The following is a 22,146-nucleotide window of genomic DNA, read 5'->3' on the forward strand; positions in this document are numbered from 1 at the left end:
ATGCAGGGAAGTGTTTAAACAGGAAATAACAGTATAAACTGATACTGGTAGTGAGAATATGTCTGCACAATTAATGGTTTATGGGAGTGTAGGAGCACAAGGAACTATTGTTACAACAATCGGAGCTGGTGCCTCAACGCACCAGTGACCAGATTTCAGTGCTGATGTCTGATGCTGTCTGTGTCTCACCCGAGTTTCCTCTCAAACCCAAAGATGTGCAGTTGGTAGGTTAACTGGCTCCTGCAAATTGTCTGTAATGTACAGTTCAGTGGTAGAATATGGAGTGAGTTGATGGGAATGCGGGAAGAATAAAATGGGATTAGTGTAAATGTGTTGGGGCAGACTTGGTGGTGGTCCAAAAACCTGAAAATAGAGCAAGCCACTTTTGTAACTGAAAAGGGGTTTTCAGTGTATAGCACCTTAGGAAAATCAAAAACAGAAAGCAAAAGATGCATTGCTTATCAAAATAATGCACCAAGTTTCAGGGCTATTGCAATCTGGAGACCTCAAAAATTGAAGAGAGCTACAAATTTAGAACTCAGCATTAGTGACTACATTAGGCCTGACGGATTGAATTGGCTGGAGGTCAGATGGGGGCTCCACTGCACTCTTGTTCTAGACTCAACCGTAGGTCCTGGAGACATTCTGCAAGGTCTGAGGTGAAGGGCCGGATACATTTTGTATACCGCCCCTCATTAGCACAGCAGCCAGAAGAAGCACATCTAGCATGGCTCCAAACACATTACAACACATTAGTAAAGGTGCGAAGTTTGTTTAATTTTATACTTTTATCAAGATTAATGTTTTGTTATTTTTCACATAGAATTGTATAAGTTTTACATGTTTTCCTATGTTATGACAGTGTTCAGTTCTTATGAACTGTGTGTAACCTGGACCGTTCTGTTAGAAGTACGGTTGCAAACTAAGTTCCCTTGCGACAAAAGATGCCTAAAGCCCCGAACAGCTGGCAAATGCATCCTACTGGTCTCCCAAAGGTTGGTCATCAGTCAGGCATCCGTAACTGGGGAAGACCCCAGGCTATTGAAAATAAGTTCATTGAATATGTCAAAATTAATTCATTGAAAACAAGAGCAGGAGCACGCCATTCATCCCTTCAATACTACTAACTTCCAATGCTATCATGGCTTATCGGCAGTTCCAAACCTTTGCTTGCCGTTTTGTAACTAGGAACCTATCTATCCCCTCCTAAAATCCATGACCTCTATAGCAGCATATGTCATGGTTTAACCACCCTTTTGGTATAGAAATGTCTTCTTTTTATTTGGTCCTAATTCACTTGCCCTATAATTTAAGATACTGACTACTTGTTCTAGTTCTCAGCCAGTGGAAACATTCTGCCCACACTTGGTCTGTCCATCCATAGAGTCATACATAACAAATAAAGGCCCTTTGACCCAGTGACGGCTCCCATCTAACTGGACCCACTTGCCCACATTTGGCCCAAATCCCTTCAACCCTTTCCTTTCCATGTACTTGTCCAAATGTCTTTTAAATGTTGTTAATTTACCCGCTTCAACCACTTCCTCCAACTGCTCATTCAGTATACAGACCACTCAATGGGTGAAAAAGTTGCCCCTGTGGTTCCAATTAAATCCCTGCCCTCTCATCCCAATCAAACATCATCTAGTTCTTGATTCACCAGCTGTTGATTCCTTCATTCAGAATCAGAAATATATCCTAATTAGCTGAGGCTCAAGCATTGAACTGTTGCCATACTGAAAAAGGCCAGTTTATTCCAGCTCTGCTTTCTGTCTTTCTGAATATCTTTGATGGTCATAAGGTGGTCCATGGACATGGGCTTGTGATTTAGACTCTGCTCACAGATGGTTTCACCTTGCAAAGCAGCCACTTTAGTGCATCTGACTAATGGGAGGCATTTAGATGCAAAGGTTAAGTGCACTGATGAACATCCAGCAGAAAAGGCAGATGTAAATTGTGGGTCCTGATCACCACAGTTTGACCCACTGTCTCATTAAAGGAGCAGCTTCAACACCATACTTTGGCCCTTTTTTCGACCATGCACTCCTTAACATGTTTGTGGCTTAACTGATAAAAAAGTGTTCAGCTGAAGTATTTTTTAAAAACTCACTATTTTACTTTTTACTTTGCCTGCAAAATTGTTACACTAATAGAATTGGCATCAGGGAATGCCAGCCAATTCATCCTGATGTGAGGCACAAATACTACTGCTCTTTACTGTATAGAGGTAGTGATGACCGCAGCTCATGGTTAATGCTGGCGTAGATAGCTGCCCAGATGTAATGGAAGCCATTCACTGCACATACACCAATTCAAAACAAGTTCTTCTTTCAGAAAATAGGACATATATTTGTAGTTTGATAGATCGGGGTGATTGTGGGTGAGCGGTAGTAGAATCAGATGGGAGCTAATGGGCATTTGAAAGAGAAGGGAAATGGGTGGGGGAATGAGGTAATGAGATAGCTCAGAATCAGAAGGGACTTAATGTTCTGAATGACTTCTAGCTGTGTTGTGAGGAAATATATGGGCGTATCTTCACTGTGCAAGTCAATAACCAAATAACCCACAGTAGAATGATTTATCTACAAAAAAGAAAATCACATGGGCAAAATCCGCTGCAAGAACTGCACGGTACTGAAGAATGAACAACAGAGAAGTGGACCTACAGTCACAGAATTAGACAGCATGGTAACAGGCCACTTGGCCCAACATTCATGCCGACCAGGGGGTCTACCTGAGCTAGTCCAATTTGCCTGCGATTGGCTCAAATCCCTCTAAACCAGGGGTTCCTAACCTGGGGTTCATGGACCCCTCAGTTAATGGTAAGGCTCATTGGCATTAAAAAAAAGGTTGGGAACCCCTGCTTTAAACCCTTCCAATCATATCTTTTAAACATTGTCATTGTCCCCACCTCTACAGCTTCCCCTGGCAGTTTGTTCCTTAGGCACGAAGCAGCAATGAAGGGAAGCAGGACAATTTCAAAATATGGTTGCATGGTCAGTGCAAGCCATTCTATTATTTGAGATGAATAAAGAAACTCAATAGATCTGTACATTGGTGAATCATTTCCCTCAAACAAAAGGGGAAAATTGTGTGGTGAATATATTACATATGTGCACATGCACGGTGCAGTTAAGTGGAGTTAAGGAGATAAGATGCTTGTGTATGAGCAGTTTCCCATGTTTCCTAATAATTCATTACATTTAGCTAAAATGAGAATGTCAGGAAATGTAGCAGAGGCTTGACTCAAACACAAAGCAGCTGTGTACATTTAGCAGTGAGAAATAACTTCAATAATAAACCGCAAAATAACAAGCCAGAAGGGACCACAAAATAAGAGAGAAAAGATACTTAACACAACAAGGTAACTGAAGGCTAGGAGCAACTGGTTGAGGCTGACTGATTTGTATGAACAAAGATTGTGGATGAGAGCTGGGTTTAAATAAGCTGCAGGTGATGTGTTCAAAATGAGTGGCAGGTGACTCCTATTAGCCGGATAGAGAATGGGAGAAGTCTGAATGTGCTGGTCTGACAGAGAATCCACACAACCATTGGTCTCTGGCAAGTAAATCACAAATAGGGAACTAGTTTTAAGGTTCATTTCACAAACGGAACGGATCTTGGAATATGAAAGCAAAATAAAACCCTGCATCCCATCAGTTTATGCTGGACTTAAAGCCAGGCCTCAAAGGTGAAGGATCTATGACTAAAGGTGAAAAATCCAATGTGCTATTGAATCACAAACTGATGAATGCTTGTTTTGTTACGTAATGTAAACAAATGGGGAGAGTCATGACAATTGAAAAAGTCCTTGTCAAGTGTGTGACTCATTACTATTTTGGACTAGATTGTGTTGAAGGATAGCCAGCGGCTTCACAGAGAAGTGACAGTGAGTCCGTGATGCATTCTAGAATTCTGTACCTGTGTCCTGCACCTACATCTGACCTCTCACTTTGTCCCTGAATTCGGTGACATGCAATTTACCTTGCACTCCATTAGATCAGGATGTTCTGTAATGACTGGGGATTGATAAGCTTTTAAATGGACCTTCAGCTCTATGTTAAAGACTGCCCTCTGATACAAACTCATTCATCTGAGTGGGGTTCTGATATTCATTAATGAAAGTGAGTGGCTCAACAACAAAATCTGTTGCAAGAACTTGGCAAGTTGAGCAGCGCCTGTGGGACGAAAGGAATTACGTGATTCAAACATCTGCAGTCTCTTGAATATCCAAGGTGAGTGGTTTGCCTTATTTTCAAACTATTACATTTTAATTAACTCACATCAGTCATTGTGTTGGTGAGTGAATTTATTAGATTTAATAGTTTGCCAATGTTTTCAAAATCCTATGCACTTTCCCAAATCTTTCTAAACCACTGGTTGTTGGAGGTATTTGGAAACGCTGAGACAATCTTCACAAGCTGTGGGCAAGGCCTCAGTTTGCACTGCCTGATGCCAGGCTGATGCTCTGCTTTGCGGAGGGCTTAAGGCCTTTGGGAGCAATGCAGCCACAAAAAGATTAACAAAGATATAGAGTGGAAATTACCCTGGGGAAAGCCTGCAAACCACAGGCCAGGTCCAAAGGGAAACTGTTCTCTCCTAGTATTATTAAAACAGTGATGTGCCTAACAATGCTTCCATTTGTTACCCATCTCAAATTGGCCTGAGGGCAGTTAGAACACAACTACTTTGGAGGGTTTGAGGACACCTACAATAGAGGATCCAGGTAAAGAGAGCAGGGACTTTAATGGGATTTTACAACCATCCTGATACAGGGTTTCAAACTGAAACATCAACAGTTCCTTTCCCTCCCACAGATACTGCTTGATCCATTGAGTTCTTCCAGCAAATCTTCTGTTCCTGAATTTTTACAACTATGTACAGTATGGGGGGGGGGGGAAGATCGGTAAAGTCAGCTTCTTTGAACAGTTCTAGATGTATTGGATCACTTAAATTTAATTCCCCAGCTGCTATGGTGGGATTTCAAACTTGGAGCAAGTGGTCTTGCAGGTTACCTTAACATTAATATTAATCTGGGGATGCTGAAAATCCAAGCCACACCAAAACACACACACACACACACACACACAATGCTGGATGACCTCTGCAGGCCAGGCAGAAAAGAATAAACGGTGGACATTTCAGGCTGAGGCCCTTCATCTGTCTGAAAAGAAAGATGAGAAGTCAGAGTAAGAAGGAGGGAGGAGTGGAGGAAGAAGTACAAGGTGGTTGGTGATAGGTGAAATGGGCAGAGGGGAAGGGGTGGTGAAGAGCTGGGAAGTCCATTGGTGGAAAAGATAAAGGGCTGGAGATGGGAATTCTGATAGGAGAGGGCAGAAGGCCATGGAAGAAAGGGAAGGGGAGGTGCACCAAACATTTATGCTTACAACCAATGTTTTAGAACTCATGAGCATAAATCAGATGTCAGTACAATGTCATTATACTTGCAGATTACTAGCAACGTTTCTTGGGTGCCGTGATATTGGAGACTGATGAAATATTACATATTACAGCCCTATTAAACAATCCTGACTTGTATCATTCAGAAAATAGTTTAATTTTAGCCAATGCTTTTATAAAATTAAAAGCTTAGTGGATATTTAATTACAGATTTGTTACAAAGGCCGATTCTCCTCATTAGTAAGCGCCATTACCTTTAACTGAGGTCCTGCCGCAGTTTAAGAGTTGTGTCAAGGTCTTCTGTGAGTGATCTGGGTCATTCAGCGTCCTTGAGACCGATGCTGTCAGCCCAGATGTACTTGCGCTGCGGTGCAGCTGGGATATCGTAGGAGCCGCTCACAGCGTTAGGACCGAGCCTTGCAGCAACGCACTGCTCCTGGTATCCCAGCGGCAGATATCCGTATCATTCAGCGGCCGCGAACCGCTGTGTGTCAGGAATGCTTTCGGGCCGGCTCGGCGCGATGTTGGGGAGCCGGCAATTTGCCGCCCGCGGACAAACGAGAGGTCGCCCGCGGGATCATCGGCCGCTCTCTGACCCGTTCCCGGGCAATCGTCTCACAAGCAGCGCCAGAAATTAGTAGCAGCGGTGTTGAAGATGACAGTTCCTTAATCGTGTATCCAGGAGCACGCCACTCTCTGGTACTTTTGGCTCTTTAAGGAAAAATATTCCAAAGACTTGTGATGCACTGAGAGCAAACATCTCCCCTCATTTCCATCTTAAATGGGCAACTCCTAGTTCTTTTAAACAGCGACCCCGGTTCTAAATTCGAGGATCTATCAGAAGTGGAAGGGATCGGTGCGGCTACAATAACATTAAAAAAAATACTTGGATGAGTGTGGATAGGAAAGGTTTAAGGCGATAAGGGACAAACACAGGCAAATGGGACTAGCTCAGATGGTCAGCCATGGTGGCCAAGACGTCTATGGACCACGTGGGCTGACAGACCTGTGGTCTGTTTCCTATGCTATATGACTCTATTTCTCTAACTACAGTAATCTGGAGCAAAGCCCACAAAATGTGAGAAACTGACCAGAGACCAAAAATTTGCAGAGAGTATTGGGGTAAAGGCAATTTAAAACATGTTGTGCATAGGAATGTGTAATGAGCTCTTCGGACTTGTGCAGGGATCAAGAGAGCATCGGGCTTCGAGGTTTTTAAAGAGTACCTGAATTGGTTAATTGTTTACCGAGAGTCATTAATCATTTAGAATTCATTGTGTTTTCTCTCGAGTGACTCGCTCTTTGTAACACTGTCTCCTGGTGCTTTCTGCTTAATCTTGTTATTTTGATCGGCTCCGAAATTCTGTGTTACTTGCCTTATTTAAGCGGGTTCCTGATTAACACTAATCACAGGGTCCTAGTTTTGTGAATGTTAGGTCTCATGCTGTCGCTCGGCTGGGCCACCGATGTTCCATTGTGTCATGATCTGGTCCGTGAAGTCCGCATTCCGGTTCACGGTCTGGTCCAACGATCCGTATTCCAGGTTTTCCAGTTTTCCCTTGTCCGGTTGTGTGCCTTATTTGAGGCACATGATTCTGATCTTGGGCTGGCTACATAATCAGCTCTTGGGTTCAGCTTCAGTTGCTGGACTGTTCCCTTTCCTTCCCTTCACCTTCCTCCCGGAGCCCTGCCTGAAGCCTTGCCTCGCCTGTAACCCTTGCCTACACCGCTGTCAAGTTCAACCGCCAGAGCAAGATAAGGAAGTGTCTATCGTTGTTTTGAATTGTCTCTGTGTCCATGCCTTCGCTAGGTAGGTCCGGCAGTTTGCCGCTACCTAGTGTTGGTATCTGTCTCTGTGTCCACTCCTTCACTAGGTAGGTCCGGCCGTTTGCCACTACCTTGAGAGAAGATCTGTCTCTCAGTGTTCTGTGTATGAGTCCTGGCCCTATGTCCTGTTTCCAAGGAGGGGTCCTGGTTCTGTGTTCCATGTTCCTGTCTCTCCCTTGACCAAGGCTCTGAGTTCCTGCCTCTGCCTCGACCAAATCAAGGCTTCGTGTTCTCACTCAGCCCAGGAGTACCCTCATCCTGTGCCGGAGTCTCTCGTCCTGTCCAAGCTATATCCAAGAACCTCGTCCTGTCCAAGCCAAGGCTTTGTACTCTCGTCCTGTCCATGTGCCTCGTCCTGTGCAGGAGTTCCACATCCTGTTCTGTGGCCATGTCCTGTTCTGTAGCCATGTCTTGTCTTTGCCTAGTTCCAGAGTCTGAGCCCGAGTCAAGACCCAGGTTCTGGGTCCTTGTCCAGTCTCTGGCTTGGAGTCTGAACCCAAGCCTTGTCATGTCCTCGCCTCGAGGAACCCAAGCCTCGTTGTCCTCGCCTCGAGGAACCTAAGCCTCGTCATGTCCTCACCTAGATCCGGGGTCCAAGCCCGAGTCAAGACCCAGGTTTCAGGTCCTTGTCCAGTCCCTGGCTTGGAGTCCTTGTCCAGGTTCCAAGTTCCAAGTTCCTAGTTCCTCGTCCAGGTCCCGCTTTCCTAGTCAAGTCCTAGCCCAAGTCTGTGTTCTTGTCCCAGCTCCTAGCCTGCATCCAGTCACGTCCCTAACCCAGCTCTCTAGTCAAGTCCTGTTACTAGTACTTCAGTGTCTATGTCTTGCATTTGGGTCTGCCACCAATGCCCCCTTTATGACACATTGGAATTCTTATGAATAAACCTTGATTGCCGTCTCTACATTGGAGTCTGTCTTTCCTCCGCACCTGGATTCCGACATTGCCAGTGCACATCATGACAGGAATGCATTGGTTCATGAATCCATGAACACTACCTCACTACTCCTCTTTACCACTATTTTTTATTGTAATTTATGGTAAATTTTTATGACTGCACCGTACTGCTGCCACAAAACAATGAATTTTAGGACTAATGTCAGTGGTAATAAACCTGATTCTGGATTTCTTCTGGCAAAGGATGATGGGGCTGTGGAAAATCTTGCCTGTCATCTCCCAGCCTCTGTTGTCATTTCCACTCTTCCCAGCTCCAACTGCTTTTCACCCCTCTTCACTTGGACCCCTCTTGTCCTTCCCCTTTCCCTCACCTCTTAAGTTGGTCTTTCAGTCCTGATGAAGGGTCTCAAGCCAAAATCTTAGACTGATTAGGAGAATAGCCAAAGAAGAGAGAGATGAAATATAATATCCCTTACTCACTCTTCCTTCGGTTGGTCCTGACGAAGGGTCTCGGCCTGAAACATCAACTGCACCTCTTCCTACAGATGCTGCTTGGCCTGCTGCGTTCACCAGCAACTTTGATGTGTGTTGTTAGATGAAATATAGTGTTGGGAAGTGTATGATAGAAGAAATAAAGGTGTAGACTATTTTCTAAATGGGAGAAAATTCAGAAATCAGAGGTGCAATCAAACTTGGAAGTCCTCATGCAGGATTCTCCAAATTTAACTTGCAGGTTGAGAAGATGATAAGGAAAGTGAATTCAATGTTAGTATTCATTTCGACACAACTAGAATATAAAAGCAAGGGTCTAATGCTGAGGCACTGGTGAGATCTCACTTGGGGTATCGTGGACCGCTTTGTCCAAGAATGGATGTGCTGGCATTGGAGAGGGTCTAGAGTAGATTTATGAGAAATTATTCCAGGAATGAAAGGGTTAGCTTATGAGGAGCAGTTGATGGGTCTGGACCTGTGCTCACTGGAGTTCAGAAAAATTAGGGGGCTTCTCATTGAATATTGAAAGGCCTAGATAGAATGGATGTGGAGAAGATGTTTCCCATAGTGTGGGGAGTAAGTCCAGAGAGTGCAGCTGCAGAATAGAAGGATGACTCTTTAGAACAGGGATGAGGAGGAATTTCTTCAGCCAGAGGGACAGTCTGCTGTGGTGGCCAAGTCATTGGGTATATTTAAAGAGGAGACTGAAAGGTTTTTGATTAGTCATGGAGTGAAATGTAATGGGGAGAAGGCAGGAGAATGGGGTTGAGAATGATAATAAATCAGCCATGATGGAAAGGTGGAGAAGATTCAATGGGTTGAATGCCCTAATTCTGCTCTCATGTCCTTACACATCCGGAGAAGAAGGATGCTTATGTGAGAATGTTGTTCTTGGACTACAGTTCAGCATTCAACACTTTAGTTGCATCCAGGCTCAACAAGAAGTTCAGAGACCTCGGCCTTGACTCTGCCTTGTGCAGCTGGATCCGAGACGTCCTGTCAGATCGGCAGCACGTGGTAAGAGTGGGCTCCCTCACCTCACACCCTCTGACCTTCAATACAGGAGCCCCTCAGGGCTGTGTACTGAGGCCCCTCCTTTATTCCCTGTATACCCCATGACTGTATCACCACCCACAGTTCCAATCTGCTAATTAAATTGGTCAATGACACTACATTGATTGGCCTTATCTCAAACAATAACGAGGTGGCCTACAGGGAAGAAGTAATCTCTCTGATACAGTGGTGTCAAGAAAACAACCTCTCCCTCAATGTCGCAGAAAGAAAGGAGCTGGTTGTGGATTACAGGAGGAATGGAGACAGGCTAACCCCTACTGACATCAATGGATCTGGGGTTGAGAGGGTAAACAGCTTTAAGTTTCTCAGCATCCACATCACCGAGGAACTCACATGGTCTGTACACATCCACTGTGTGGTGAAAAAGGCACAACAGTGCTTCTTTCACCTCAGACAGTAGAGGAAGTTTGGTATGGGCCCCCAAATCCTAAAAAGTTTTTACAGAAGCACAATTGAGAGCATCCTGACTGACTGCATCACTGCCTGGTATGGGAATTGTACCTTCCTTAATCACAGGACTCTGCAGAGAGTGGTGCAGACAGCCCAGCGCATCTGGAGTTGTGAACTTCCCATGATTCAGGACATTTACAAAGACAGGCGTGTAAAAAGGGTCCATAGGATCACTGGGGACCCAAGTCACCCCAACCACAATCTATTCCAGCTGCTACCATCTGGGAAACAGTACTGCAGCATAAAAGCCAGGACCAACAGGCTCCGGGACAGCTTCTTCCACCAGGCCATCAGACTGATGAACTCACACTGATTTGAGTGTACTCTATGTTACATTGACTGTTCTTTTTATGATAAATTATTATAAATTACTATGATTGCACATTGCACATTTAGATGGAGACGTAACATCTAGATTTTTACTCATGTATGTGAAGGATGTAAGAAATAAAGTCAATTCAATTCAATTCAATATGACTTGTGTCTCAAAATATCGATATCCAATTGTCCACCCCCCCATGGATGCTGCCTGAACCACTGAGTTTCTCAAGTTTATTTTGGTCCAGATTCCAACATCAGCAGTCTCCTGCATCTTTCAGAATGTAGTACATCAATGGGTTGTTGTGGATGCCAGATCATCAAGGGCATTTAAAGAGCAGGTAGGTGCATTTTGAAACGTTCAGGCAATTGAGGGCAATGGGGAACTGACACAGGTGAATCCACCATGGCCATATTGAATGATGGGGCAGGTTTGAGGGGCCATTAGGTCTAGGTCTGCTCCCACTTTGTGTCCGGATGCACAAGGTTTTAACACGGAGTAATCTCTTTCCCCTCACAAATACTGCTTGACCTACTGATTTCCTCCAGCAGATTGTTTGTTGTTTTAGATTCCAGAATCTGTGGTCTCTTATATCTTTAGTTTCTTATGTTCTTGTGCTCCCTGCTACTTCCAAGCTTATTTGGGGGTTCTCTGGGAAATTGCTGCTGGCTGGTGAATCTAGCCCTCTGGAACTGTCTCAGGTGATGCCTGGTCCAGCCATGGGGGATACTGAGGACAGCAAGATTTCACTAAGGCTGCAGAAAATTCAAAGGTTTCGGGTAAATCAATGTCTGTTACATTTGCCTTGATGTCCACATCTCCTGACCTTTCAAACGTTCCAGCAGGGGAATGGGTCTGTAAGTATTGGAGGAGAGGAAAACCATTCATAAGATAAATGAGCAACGTTGGCTTTGATAGACCCAATTAGCCCCTGGTTGGTTCCTCAGCTAGTCAAGTGGAAGTACTCAGTTCATTTTGGGTCTCACTCAAAATATATTTCTCCAAATGAGAGCCATTCTACATGATCCTTGCTGGCGATGTTTCTCAGGAATCTAGAGCCAGAGAACACTCTTTAAACTTTAGGGTTGCCCATTTCAAACAAGATTTTTTTTTCCCAGGGGCTCATGAGTCTATGGAACACTCCTTTTAAAAGAGCAGTGGAAACAGAATAATTGAAGGCAAAGGTAGACAGAAAGTCATTAAGGAAGGAAGTGAATGGTTACCTCATGTAGACAGGAATGCAGAGTCGATGTTGCAATCAGAATCGACGTCATGAAGTGGACTTGTGGGAGTGAGTGACTTGCCCCATCTTGTAATTCCAGTGGTTGCATTGTTATTTTGGTCATTGCCCCATTTAGTATGAAGGAAGTTCAAATGGCCAACATCATGAGAAGATGATACCAAGATGCTCAATCTCACAGAACCTATTTATCCTGTCACGACAGCATCCTCAATAGAACATCAATATGTTCTTCTGTTTGGTACTTCATTGAAAAGTATTTTAGGGATGCTGAAATGAAATCTGATAGTGTGTCTATTTGAATGTGGATGTATTAAACTTCCTCAGGACTGGAGCAACTTGAAAGCAGTATAAATAATGGAACAGTTTTCATGAACTGAAATCCACAAAATCTTCAACAACCCACAATGACTGACACATCAAGGAAGCCTCTGTAAGGCTCTGTCATCAAGTCACCATTGCTAACACTGGGGCCTGACAGAAGGTGCATGGCAAAAAGGGAAATATTGTCAACAACGAGGTTCATCACCCATCCTACAAAATACCAGAGATGATATGGACAGTCATCACACAATGCTGGACTACCCAGTGAAGAAATGACCACTCTCATTGCTGCTGGAAGATCAAATCCATCCTGCATATGAATGTAGACTCCAAAACCACACTGAGCATCATTATATCAATCACAGCCCAACACAGACTATCCACATCAAAGTTGTATATTCTAAAATCAATAGAAACTGTTTAAGCTTTGCCTACTGAATTCTGCAACTCTCTATGTGAAGAATTTTGATGCTTTGATACCACCTGCCTGGTCTTTGTTTACTAACATGCAATGTTTCGGGTGCAGTGTTAAACACTGCTATCTTAACGTAATTTGGAAATGATAATTATAGAGCAAAATAAGGAAGCAATTAAAGGAGAAGAAAAAGGCCATTAGACCAGTGGTTTCCAAAGTGGGCGTTATCAGCCTGCTGGGGTTGGTGGGAGTTTCTAAGGGGTAATATCGATAAAGAGGATGATGGAGAGGGCACTCTGTAGAAAGGGGACTACTGAGGGATTGCAGACTTAATTTGAGAAATTATTATAAGTATTTGATCATCAATACCTCATTGATTACAGTGATCATGTAATCACCTCATCTCTTGCTAATCTACTGTTCTCTTAGACTTTGCTTGAAGCACGTTACAGTTGTTGAAAAGCAATGTGACACTTCTGTATTTGGCACATCATAAGAAATCTGACTGAAGAAATTGTGATATCTCAGGGCCCGGTGCATGCATTATTGCCATTCATTACTGTGGTACAGTGTTAGCTATCACAATTCCCATACTCTAATCACACTGTGACACAATTCCTGTGAGTTAAGGCACGGCATTCAATGGGGCAAAGGTCAAAATATACCCTTTTGAATGGTTTTGATGGAATTTCTCTGGCCCATGGCCTAAGATATCGCTGCCCCACTTTATGTACCTTCAGGCAGAGAGTCAGGTTTTACCTGAGCTATGATGGTATCATTACTTTCTCCTTTATTGATTGCAGCACTTGAGGTCGGACTTAAACAATAGGCGATTGACTCTGGTCATTAATCCACAACAAAAATAGCAGAACCAGACCTAACAAAAAAAGTATAGACAATATAGTGCAGGCTATCTGAAATATGGATTTATACCAGCACCAAGCAACCTACAGCAGCCAACGTGTCTGTTGTGTGAAAATGTTTTTTTTTCAAATGAGGTTCCTTGAACATTTGAAAAGAATACACTCCAATAAATGAAACAAAAACTTAAATTATTTTTAGTCACCTCATGAAAACATTCAGAAATGGAAAACACTTTAAAAGATGTTTCACAAAGAACAGTGATGGTTTGTATGCTTCACACAACATCCATTGCTCATTGCTAAATCTGGAAAGCTCCATACAATTGGAGAAGAACTAATTCTGCCAGAAGTAAGGGAGGTTCTGAGTATCGTTTTGCCTAAGTCAGCAGACCAAATAATTAAAACGATTCCACTCAGCAACAACTCTGTTCAAAGACAAATAGATGAAATGTTGGAGAATGTGGTGACATACTGCGCAACATACTTAGGACAACAGAAACACGAGGAATTCTGCAGATGCTGGAAATTCAAGCAACACACATCAAAGTTGCTGGTGAACACAGGAGGCCAGGCAGCATCTCTAGGAAGAGGTACAGTCGACGTGTCGGGCCGAGACCCTTCCTAGAGATGCTGCCTGGCCTGCTGCATTCACCAGCAACTTTGATGTGTGTTGCTAGGACAACAGAATTTGCCCTGCAGTTGGATGAGTCAACTATGCCAAGCAAAGAAATGCCAACTGTACTCTTTTCCATAGACGCTGCCTGGCCTGCTGAGTTCCTCCATCATTTTGTGTGTGTTGCCTGGATTTCCAGCATCTGCAGATTTTCTCTTGTTTGTGAGATGCCTTTATGCCCTTTTTGAAACTGTGATAGAATTCTATGAAGACTCAAATGCTTCATTCAGCAATCAACTCAAGAATATTAAGCATGACATTGCTTATTTGTCAGAATTACTTGCAAAGTTTAATGAAATCAATCTGCAAATACAAGGAAATTATGTAAATCTTATCAAAGTCAAATCAGTCATCTCCACATTTCTGTGGAAGATAACCCCAGGTGCAACATTGGCCGTCAAGACCATTTCCCGATTTCAAAGTCTCTGAGTTGGAAGAGAAATAAAGAATTTTATATAATTGCCAGAAAGGGAGGGAGGCAGTAACCCAAAAAAGTTTGGGAACCTCTGCATTAGATGAAGCTCTCAACCACCAAATATCAGAGCCACAGTAATTGTCTCTTTGCACACTTCATCACACCCCTCCCCCAAACCTAGCCTAATGATTCTCATTCTATTTTTAAATTAATTGCCCTATCTCCAATTGTCTACTATCATTCATATTTAGTTTCCATATTCACACAATCTCTAAACTAATTAAGCTAATGCTACATTATTGTGTCATTAATTAGTTGATTAGAGCACTAGGTCAACATCCCGCAAAAATTATATACATCTGTTCACTCAGCATACATTTTGACTAGATTCAGGCAATTATCTTTATCTATTTGACATGTTAATATGTAATTTTTGTTCATTCTTGTTTGTAATTTAAAAATGTGCCTGGGACTTGCATTTATCCTTCTGTGTATTGGTGAAGATATCAATTGTACAATTAAAAGACACATTTACCCTAATTATAATTGTGGAGGTAATGCTCTTTTTAAATAGCTCACATAATAGAATTGAGGGAAAGATTACTGTAATAAGGACATGTATCCCATAGGTGTTTATAGATCATCTCTTGATTTATAGTTTTTCACTTGTAGGATACAGAAAGGCTCAGAGGAACCATGTGTGTCAAAGTCCCATTTGGAGTTTTCCCAAAGCCTAGAAAATGCTTGCTTTTTGTATGTATATACAGGTCAAACAAACCAATAGTATAATTGTACACAATGGCACATAAATTTTACAGTTATTTGAAAAATTTCCGCAGTTTTCCGCAGTGGTAATCAGATACACTTTCATATTGAATCCTATGGGGATCTAAAATTTCCCAATGAGCAGATGTTTTTAACAAATCATAAGCACAAGAGTTTCTACAGATACTGGAATTCTGAGCAACACACACACACACACACACACACAGTACTGGAGGAACTCAGCAAGTCAAGCAGCATCAATGGAGGAGAATAAACAGTTGATGCTTCAGGACTAGGTCCTTCATCAGGACTTGAAAGGAATGGGGGTAGAACCCAGAATGAGAAGGTAGTGAAGAGAACGCAGTACAAACAGCCAGGTGACAGGTGAGACCAGGTGAGGAGTAGGTAGGTGGGTGAGATGAAGCAAGAAGCTGGGAGAGGGTGGGTGGAAGAGTAAAAAGCTGAAGAAGTAGGAATCGAATAGGTGAGAATAGTGGACCATGGAAGAAAAGGAAGGAGGAGGGTATCCAGTGAGATGAGAAGGGGTGAGGGTGACCAGAATGGGAAATGGAAAAAGAGGGGAAGGGTGGGGGAGAAATTACCATAAATCAGAGAAATCAATGTTCATACTCTCTGGTTGGAGACTATCCAGATGGAATATAAGGTGTTGTTCATCCAACCTGAGTTTGGTCTCATTATAGAAATTGAAGAGGCCATGGGCAGACATGTCAGATTGGGAATGTGATGTTGAATTGAAATGAGTAGTCAGCAGGAGATCCTGCTTTTTGTGGCGGACAGAGCATCTTACCTCTTCCTCCTATCCCATCCCAGCTTCTGACTTTATCCCCTCCCCCTCTCCAACCCAGCTACCTTCCCACCACTTGGTTTCACCTATCACCTGCCAACTTGTATTCCTCTCCTCTCCCACCTTCTTACTCTGGCTTTTTCTCCCCTCCTTTCCAGCCCTGAAGGGTCTTGGCTCAAAGCACTTATTCCCCTCCATAGGTGCTGCCCAACTTGCTGAGTTCCTCCAATATTTCCTGTGTTTTTAACAAACAAAGGTCTTTATTTACATATGCTCATTATACATCATAATAAGTAAGCTTTTCAGAAGAGTGAGTGAGTGACTATATGCATTTTTAAAGCTGGATTCAAATAACCATCCCAGTACTGCTATGATTTTAAATCATAACCAAAGGAACATTGTTTCATTTGGTGGTATACAGGATATGTCGTTGGTTGAATGACATCAAACTGAACTTGAACATATTTGCCAATTTATTTTGGATATCTGGCATGCAGTGTATTCTAAGGTCAGTCTTGCTTATGTGGCTGTTACATTAAGAGACAGTGACCCATCAGTGAAAATTGTTACACTGAGTACATTTTGAGACATGAAGATACTTTAGATCAATTTACAGTGCTCATCTACTGGATCAGTTTATTTTTAGTTTATTTTTTATTGAGATATAGCATGGAATAGGCCCATCTCTCCCTTTGAACCATGCTGCCCAGCAATCCCCCAATTTAAGGGCAATTTACAACGGCCAATTAACCTACCAATCCAGTACATCTTTGGACTGTGGGAGGAAACCAGAGCACCCGGAGGAAACCCACACAGTCATGGGGGGAACGTACAAACTCCTTACAGGCAGTAACAAGAATTGAACCTGGATCTCCTGTACTCTAAAGTGTAGTGGTAACCACTACACTATTGTGCAGCCTATTTTAATACTACATGGATTTTATGCCTCCTGATCTAGAACATATCTTAGTTGTGTGGTGTAAAACTGCTTTAAAATCTCATCTAACAAGCTGCTTCAAACTTATTTCAACTAATTGCTCAGAACATAATATTCACAAATGGTTTAAGGTAAAAAGAGAACAATTAATCTCCAATCAACGTGAACTTATATCCTTTAGCATGGTAGAACATCCTAATATGAATATAAGCAATCTAATTTTAATAAAAATTGTCACCAAGTCAAAGAAAGGAACCAATGCTAGCAAAGAGGTAGGCTTTAAGCAATGTCTTAAACTGGAAGAAAAGCAGTGAAGGAAAAGGCAAGATTTTGAAAATGTAGAGATTTTAAAAGATTATAGGTCTGAAAGAGGTCACATTGGTACATATGTCAATAAAAGCAATGGAAATTTTGTTCAGCATGCATGTTTTATGATTGATCTGTTTAGGACATCTTCAAGGAGCGAAGTCTTAAAAAGGTGACATCCATTACTAATGATCCCCATCACCCAGGTCATGCCCTGTTCTCAATGCTACCATCGGGAAGGAGGTACCGGAGCCTGAAGGCGCACACTCAATGATTCAGGGGCAGCTTCTTCCCCTCTGCCATCAGATTTCTGAATGGACATTGAGCCCATCAACACTACCTCACTACTTTTATTTTTGCTGTACTTATTTAACTGTTTATTATATAATTGCTGTAATCCATGTTCTTTTTTTCTCTATTATTATGTATTACATTGTACCGCTGCTGCAAAGACAACAAGTTTCATGACATAAGCCAGTGATATTAAACCTGATTCTGATTCTGGTAATAAATTTGATAAAAATTTTTTGTGAATTGACAGGGAAAGGAAAGACACCGTGTAAGGCAGATGACATGAAAGTTGGTGGAGTTGTGGGTAGTATAGATGGTTGTTCTAGGTTACAACGGGACATTGACAGGAGGCCGAAGTGGGCTGAAAAGTGGCAGATGGAGTTTAATCTGGAAAAGTGTGAAGTGATTCACTTCCCAAAACAAGAGAAAATCTGCAGATGCTGGAAATCCAAGCACCACACTCAAAATGCTGGAGGAGCTCAGCAGGTCAGACAGCATCTATTGAAAGGAGTACAGACGACATTTCAGGCTGAGACCCTTCATCAGGACTGGAGAAAAAAAGATAAGGTCAGGATAAGAAGGAGCGGGGAGGGGAGGAAGAAACACAAGGTGATAGGTGAATTGGGAGCGGGGAGGACTGAAGTAAAAAGCCGGGAAGTTGATTGCTGAAAGAGATACAGGGCTGGAGAAGGAGGAATCAGATAGGAGAGGACAAAATGCCATGGTAGAAAGAAAAGGTGAAGGAGCACCGGAGGGAGGTGATGGGCTGGTGAGGAGATAAGGTGAGAGAGGGAAATGGGGATTGTGAAGGGGATGGGGGGGGATTACTGGAAGTTCGAGAAATCAATGTTCATGCCACCAGGTTTGAGGCTATCCAGACAGAACATAAGTTGTTGCTACTCCAATGTGGCCTCATTGCGACAGTAGAGGAAGCCTTGGACTGACATATTGGAATGGAATGGGAAGTGGAATTAAAATGGGAGACAATTGGGAGGTCCCTTTTTTTCTGGTAGATGGAGCATAGGTGCTCAGTGAAGCGGTTTCCCAATCTGCGATGAGTATCCCTGATATGCAGGAGGCCACATCAGGAGCACCGGATACAGTAAGTGACTCCAACAGCCTCACAGGATTCACTTTGGAAGGTTGAATTTGAAGGCAGAATGCAGAGTTAATGGCAGCATTCTTTGCAATGTGGAGGAACATAGGGATCCTGGGTTCCATGTCTACTGATCCCTCAAAGTTGCCACACAAGTTGATAAAGTTCTTAAGAAGGCATATGGTGTGTTGACCTTCATCAGTTGGGGGATTGAGTTCAAGAGCCATGAGATAATGTTGCAACTTTATAAAACCCCGGTTAGACCACACGGAGTATTGTGTTCAATTCTGGTTGCCTCATTATAGAAAGGATGTGAAAGCTTTAGAGAGGGTGCAGAGGAGATTTACCAGGATGCTGCCTGGTCTAGGGGCATGTCTTACGAAGATAGGTTGATTGAGCTAGGGCTTTTCTCTTTGGAGAAAAGTATCTTGATAGAGATGTACAAGGTGGTAAAAGGCATAGATCAAGCGTATAGCCAGAGACTTTCCCAGGGCAAAAATGGCTAATACGAGATGTGTAATGTTAAGGTGATTGGAGGAAAGCATAGTGGGGATATCAGAAGTAAGATTTTATTTTTAAACAGAGAATGATGTGTGGAACACCCTGCCAGGCTGATGGAAGAGGCTGATACATTACGACGTTTAGGATATCTAGCTAGGCAATGGATGTTAGAAAAAGGTAGGGCTAAAGGTTAGATTCATCTTTGAGTAGGTTAAAAGGTCAGTACAATATCATGGGCCGAAGGGCCTGTACTGTACTGTAATGTTCTAATTCTGTCCTCCAGGCAGTTACACGGCACTTTTGGCATGAACATGAAATATAGTTGAGGCCAAACTAATTTTTGTTTGAGTTTAATCTATAGGCATGTAAATAGTTCAAAGAACACCCCTAGGCCTTTTTCAGCTTTGCAGGGGCTGAAGTCAAACTCCGAAGAAGCACGCATTTTAAACTTTACTATGAAGGTTTATTTAACATAGTCTGAGTTGGCCATTAGTTCCTTGCTCCGTTTTAATAGAGCTGAAAACTCGTTTCATCCAAATCTTAAACCAGCAGTTAGCTGAACACTGGCCATTCATTTTTTCTAAGTACAGCAGTTTTTTTTCCCCTTGGATAGAGCTATGTGCAACTGTCGGTTAAACTGGTGCCTTCATCTTTTAAATAGATACTGCCGTTAAAGTTAGGCTCAATGTAAAGGCAGGGGGCGGAAAGAACTGGAGATTGTACTCTGCAGTGACCGAACTGACCTCGTCGCCATGGAGTTCGCTAAACATTGTGACTTTGCCTAACTAAGTTTGGTTTTGCCGAATAAAAGCGACGAGAAGTTTAAAAACAAAATCAAGTGCAAGCCTAATCAAATCGACACGCGTTGGATCTTGTCACTCAAAAAAAGGTACAAAATAAAAATGAACGAAAAGACACACACACACACACACACACACACACACACACACACACACACACACACACACACACACACACACACACACACACATTGATTTAACGACCTTTTGGTGAAAGGCTATTTTGTTTGGATCCGCCAAGATTCGCGTTTGATCTCGCAGTCAACACCGTGCTCAGGCTCTGTTAAATCGGCAGCTAGCAATATGTCACACACACGACTACTGAAACAATGTGAGTAACACTCGACAGTTTCTCTGTTTCAACGCCTAGCTTGCGGCGACAGGAGCGCAGCAAGGAAGTTCGGGGACAACCAACACCTACAGCCCACATTTAAACAGTTCACGATCAAGCTTCAAATAACTCGATCAAATATCTCAGCACGCAACAGTGAAACTTTAAAAGGAAGTAAAATTATTTTATAGTCCAAGTTGCCATTCCCAACAATTACAAAGTTGAAAAAATATATAAATTAATTAATACATATTTATAAATATTAAATGTATGTAAAATCTATGTAGCAACAAACATTCAAGCATCTTGAGTTTATAGTGTATAGGTAGATTTATAGCTTATATATGGTATGCATATGGTTATATATGATATATATATAGTTTATGAAATTATGAATTTTATTATGTAAAAAGGCTATATACTGTTGAGGATATAGTCAGATTATTTTAGAGCGGCGAGCTATCTCTTTGTGTCTCATGACACCTATTTTCTGTTGTTGTCCCAGTAGAAATGTTGGGGCTAGATACGAACTCACCCAATGCCGAAAGCTGAACAGCGTTACCCGATCGGGCTGTAACCGGACGCCTCTTATTCATTAGCGCCAGATGCGCCTGGCATCTCTTCGGAGTCGCACTGTCATGTGGCCCGGTGGCCGGGCTGCGAGGGGCGAGTCTGGACGTTGTCTATCAGCTGCAGTTCTGCACTGAAACCTCTTCCTTGCGTGAAGCCGGAGCACAGGGGGATTCGGAGCGCCGCCTATCGACCGCCCGTCTCGCAGCCAGCCTTGTACAGAAAGCAAGCAGCATACCAAAATCCCCAACTAATCTTATTTACACGCGTTTCCCCCTTGCAGGAACCAATCTCGTCCACTGCTGAGTACAAATAATTAACTCTGATTGTTTTTATTTGTCTATGCAAAAAAAACTTATAAAGCCACCGAGGGAATAGAGCTCCCTCCCTCACATCCTGCATTATCATGACCTTATGGGGTAACGTGTTGGCAAAGGGTTCTTGGAATCAATTTGGTTTGAATTCAGCTTAGATCCTATTCATATGTTCCTGGCACCCCCATCAGCCAGGCGGCTAGAATCTGATTAAGTCGTTATTAGTCAGACAGAATCGCGACTAAAAGGCACGTCCAACACTTGATTTATTTTTAAAGCATTTTGTCCAGCGATTAAAATTATTAATGATTCCTAATTCCTTCCTCTCCTCCTCTTTCGGCGTTATTTGGAGCAGGGATTCGTTAACCGATTTTGGCCAATTGGGAGGGAAGTCGACGCAGACTATCAAAATGCTGCAGATATATGGGTGTAATAGTTGATGGCGGTGGACGTAGGGTGATGTAATATGTTGGGTGGTGAAGGATGGTGGTGACTGGGTGCTGCTTGACGGTAATATGACTGCTGAGTTCATTCAGTGCATTGGTGAAAGCTGGAACACGGCACAGCAAAGAATCACGGAAAACAAACTACAGGTTTTATATTTTATTGTGCTTACTGGAGAAACTGTTGTTGGTTTCACAGAGTACTGACAGGAAACCACCGATAGACTGGCATGGTCCTCAGAAGGTCTAAGCCTTTATGATAGTATCGACAGAGACCATTCATGACAGGTATAATCATGGCTAATACCTCAGTGAGAGTGAGGGAATTAAGTCTTTTTCATGGTGGTCATAATTTCTCCAATGCCACTAATTCAAAGAAAATCAGGAGAGTTCTACATTCTTGAGAATGCTTTTTGAGCCCAGCTTATACAGATTATTGAGGGATGCTTCCAACTTTTAATAAATTCAGCCCTGGCTCATTGTGAAGTACAACAAAGTCGTGTTATTTAAAAAAAGTGCAGAATTTCTAATATAGGTTTATGAACTGAACCCTGCAAGAAGTACATTGTATTAATTTCTGCATTCATCGTTAGCAGAATGGCA

At 42.6% G+C, this 22,146-nt stretch overlaps 1 protein-coding gene and 1 long non-coding RNA gene across 3 annotated transcripts in view; one reads left to right on the plus strand and one right to left on the minus strand.

Moving 5' to 3' along the window:
* Positions 1-22,146, minus strand: part of LOC134358034 (RNA-binding protein 24) — a 45,319-nt gene extending 23,173 nt beyond the window's left edge. The window contains exon 1 of one of the 2 annotated variants that reach the window (XM_063069910.1): positions 20,752-22,146. The gene's annotated coding sequence lies outside the window, so the exon portion shown is untranslated. Of the gene's footprint in view, positions 1-5,654; positions 5,759-20,751 lie in introns of those variants that run through there. The other variant, XM_063069911.1, reaches the window with a different exon arrangement.
* On the plus strand, positions 4,212-13,303 carry LOC134358035 (uncharacterized). Its single transcript, XR_010020781.1, has 3 exons — positions 4,212-4,235; positions 10,702-10,794; positions 12,022-13,303. It is a non-coding gene; the product is annotated as an uncharacterized LOC134358035 (long non-coding RNA).

The sequence above is a fragment of the Mobula hypostoma genome, chromosome 17 (genome assembly GCF_963921235.1).
Source record: "Mobula hypostoma chromosome 17, sMobHyp1.1, whole genome shotgun sequence".
In the NCBI taxonomy this organism is placed as follows: Eukaryota; Metazoa; Chordata; class Chondrichthyes; order Myliobatiformes; family Myliobatidae; genus Mobula; species Mobula hypostoma.